Below are 4,526 nucleotides of genomic sequence, written 5' to 3'. Positions count from 1 at the left end.
GATGATGATCATTGGATGCATGCTATGCGGAATGAGTACATCAAGAATGACACTTGGTATTTGACAGATCTACGTCATGGTAAAAAGGCCATTGGTACTAAGTGGGTTTACAAGTTAAAACGCAAAGCAAATGGTAGCATTGATCGCTACAAGGCTAGACTTGTTGCAAAGGGGTATGCCCAGTAAAAGGGCATTGATTATAATGACACCTTTGCACCCACATCTTGTATGACTACCATTAGGTGTCTCATTGCTTTGGCAACACATCATGGTAGGTGGAACGTACATCAGTTGGACATTAAGACTGCATTCTTGAATGGTGATTTACATAAGGAGGTGTATGTATTGCAGCCTCTTGGTTTTGTTGTAAAAGGAGAAGAATCTAAAGTATGCAAGTTGAAAAAGGCTCTTTATGGCCTTAAGCAGGATCCTAGAGCATGGTATGAGAAGATTCATGCATACTTGGTGAAAACGATGCAGAGGAGAAGAGAGCTTGAGCTCTTGCAAGGACACACACACTCACACAAACCCTAGAAGAGAACACACAAGGTGAGAGGCTGAAAATTCTTCTTCTTCTTCTTCTCAAAACAAAAGCGGCCTACAAAGAAGATAAAGTGACTAACACACATAATAGAGTATATACAAGCGGTTTATAATGTGAACACGCTAAGAGGAGTAGGTAGATGTGGACTAGTTGGTGTAGTCTAGTTGTAGAATCTCTGGCAAAGATATGTCAATGCTAGCTACCAAACCCGCCAGTGATATAAATGTCAAACGGTCATGCAGTCGCCTCATGAGTGTCAGCTCATGTAGAGCTTGACATCTCAACAGTCCCTCAACTCCAGCTCATAAACTCCAAGTATATCTAAAAATCTGCCGAGCTTCTCAGCTCCCAAGGCCAACTGTATACTACTAAGATTGTCACAATATATGACAACCTTTCTCTTCACATGCAACCCCAAATCAACAAGTAGCTTGCATAGCCAAGCTACCTCACACACTGCCACCGCAGCTCCTCTGTACTCTGCCTCTATAAATACTCAACAAGGCAACTATGGGCTGCTTCTTGCTACTCCATGTCACAGCAACACTCCTCAATGAAAACATAAATCCACTGGTAGATCTCTTGTCTGAGATACTACCTGCCCAATCTGCATATGTGTATCCATATAGCTCCAATGGTACACCTGCTACATAGAACAATGCATAATCAATAGTGGTCCTCGAATACCGAAGTGTGTGTCGCACACTATATCAAGATGTGGTTTGCATGGAACCTGCATAAACTGGCTCTCTTAGCCAACAGTGTAACTCAAACTTGGCCTACTCGTGACATAGATCAGACTCCCCACAATCTTCGTATACATAGTGGGATTCTCCAACACATAACCTACATCCACACACTAAGCTTGCCATTTTGATCTAATGGCACCGAGATTGACTTACAATCATCCATCCCATACTTGGACAACATGTCCAATACATACTGTCTCTATGATAGGCAAATATCCTCAAGTGTGCGAATGACCTCAATTCCCAAAAAGTAGTGCAGATCTCCCAAATCCTTCATCTCAAACTTCCTTTTAAGAAGACTTTTCACATGCTCGATCTCATCCAAGTTGTCACCCCCAACAGAAAGATCGTCTACATATATGGTGATGATCACAATACCCTTATCCATCTTGCGCACATACAAAGAGTGATGTGCATCTACCATATGAAAACCAATAATGATAAGATACTTAACAATCTTGTCATGCCATGCTCATGGAGCTTGCTTCAGCCCATACAAGGCCTTACAAAGCTTACATACGTACTCTGGGTGACCTTTATTCTCAAAACCTGGTGGATGATCCATATACACCTCTTCTTGCAAGTCACCATGCAAGAACACATTTTTTACATCCATATGATGTAAAAAGCAGCCTTTAGCTGTAGCCACCGCAATCACAGCTCTCACCGTTGCCATCTTTGCAACCGGGAAAAATGTCTCCTCATAATCAATCCCATGTGTCTGCGCATATCCTTTGGTTACCAATCTAGCCTTGTACCTACTTATGCTACCATCATTGTTATGTTTCACCTTAATAACTTTCCTGCCTTTAGGCAATGGCACCAACTCCCAAGTCTCATTTCCATACAATGCATCCATCTCCTCACCAATAGCTTTCTCCCAACACACATTTCCAATACAATGCATCCATCTCCTCACCAATAGCTTTCTCCCAACACACATTTCCAATAGCCTCATCAAAACATGTGGGTTCTACAACTTGCACAACTTTTGCCATATAAGCATAGTGATGTGCCACATAACCATCATAAGTCAACCTCTACACAGGGTTCTTGACTCTTCTAGATCTTTGTAACTTTGCATTCATGGCGTCCATAGCCTTCTTCACACCCAGGAGTCCTCATTGCTAGAATCCCAAGCTCCTCATCAAGGATCATCTCTGAGCCACTAGACTCTCCACCATCAACAACAAGAGAATGCCTTACAGAAATATCTGGCATACTAAGGGGCTCAACCATTTTCTTTTTGCCTTTATGTGATGTACCAACTACATTTCCAGGGATTAGTATTATGACGCAGCCTCCCACTCCATAGTCTATCAACAAAACCACTGGATGAGGACTCTCCTGGTCCACTCAATGATTGTGATTGCTGAATTGCATTCTATGCAACCACATTTCCACTTACATCACCCCCAATAACATCTTTTTCTCAGTAACATACCAACTGCTCATCTCATCAAATACAACATCCCTGCTTACCCTCAATTCATGTGTAGCAGGATTATAATATCTATATCCCTTTTGCTCAAGAGAATACCCAATAAACATATATTTTTCTACTTTTGGATCCAGCTTAGTACGTAACTCATCTGGCACATGCACATATGCAATACATCCAAAAACTTTCAAGTGAGACAAATTAGGTTTCCTTCCAGTAAACTTCTTCTCTAGTGTTACATCATGTAAGGCTGCAGTAAGAGTCTTGTTAAAGATATAAACTGCTATAGATAGCCTCAGCCCAATAGCTATGCGGCATATTCTTCTCTGCCATCAATGCTCGTAATATCTCTACGCAATGTGCCTGTTTTTCTGCTCAACAACTCCATTTTGCTGTGGATTGTATCTGCATGTAAATTATCTTTGAATGCCATTCTTTTGCAAGAATTCAGAGAACTCATTGGAGAAGTATTCTCCCCCTCCATTTGACCTTAGGCATTTCACATGTTGTCCTATCTATTTTTCAGCCACCATCACTTTGAAATTCTGAAAATGAGTGAACACTTCACTCTTCTCCTTCATGAAATATACCCACATTTTCCTCGTGTGGTCATCAATGAATGTTACGTAGTACCTGTAGCCACCCATAGACACAGTCTTTGCAGGACCGCATACATCTGAATGCACAACATCTAGTACATTCCTGCTCACATTTCTGTCATGTGGAAATACATGCTTCACTCTTCTCCTTCATGAAATATACCCACATTTTCCTCGTGTGGTCATCAATGAATGTTACGTAGTACCTATAGCCACCCAGAGACACAGTCTTCGCAGGACCGCATACATCTGAATGCACAACATCTAGTACATTCTTGCTCACATTTCTGTCATGTGGAAATACATGCTTTGTTTGCTTTTTCCAATTGACATGCTTCACATACTTTCTGTATACCTTCAACTTTAACTTAGGCAACCGTGTCACAATTTCTTTAGTCTACATGGACTTCATTCTTTGCACATTTACATGCCCAATTCTCTTATGCCAAATGGCTGTATCTGCAACAACTCCTGAACCATTTGCAAACATTACAGCACTCACTTCAGACATATTTACATTCAATGTAAACATTCTACCCACTCTGTTCCCTTTTGCAACCAGCTTGCACTTATCTTTAAAGTCTTCTACATAATAGCCATCAGGATTAAATCAGGCCTATAAACCCTACTCATCTGGCCAAATGAGATTCTTTGTAATGTTTGGAACATGAAGTACATTTGCAAGGTACTTCACCTTACCATCTTGCATAGACAATGACACATCTCCAACATGGGCAATCGGATGAGCAGTATCATCCCCTGTTTCAACAAAACTTGGTCTTTCAAGACTCTTCATTTCCTTGAACCACTCACCATGACTTATCATGTGGTTCAAAGCACCTGAATCAACATACCATACACAATCCTTACTACATGCTGCTACATCATTTCTAGACATAGCATTAACCACATGTTGTATAACCAACAACCTCTCATTATCCTCATTATTTTTGCTAGAGAATGCGTAGTTGTTTTGTTTTACTTTTCCATTTTGCATGTCACTCTTCTTCTTATAGAAATCTGCCTGCACATTGTGACCCCACCCCCTTCGTGCGGCCTCCTCCGGGGCGCTGGCAGCGGAAGCAGCAACCTCTCGCATAAGGCAGGGATTCCCACTCGGGGCCTCGCCCACGAATATCCGGACAAGAGAGTAGCCCAGCGGCTCCTCTGAAACCGAACTTAGAAAAATTTTC

The sequence above is a fragment of the Cibotium barometz genome, chromosome 46, assembly GCF_041138505.1.
Source record: "Cibotium barometz isolate CiBa-2024 chromosome 46, ASM4113850v1, whole genome shotgun sequence".
NCBI classification, from domain to species: Eukaryota; Viridiplantae; Streptophyta; class Polypodiopsida; order Cyatheales; family Cibotiaceae; genus Cibotium; species Cibotium barometz.
The sequence above is the reverse complement of the archived record's forward strand: the minus strand, read 5'-3'. Positions refer to the sequence as shown.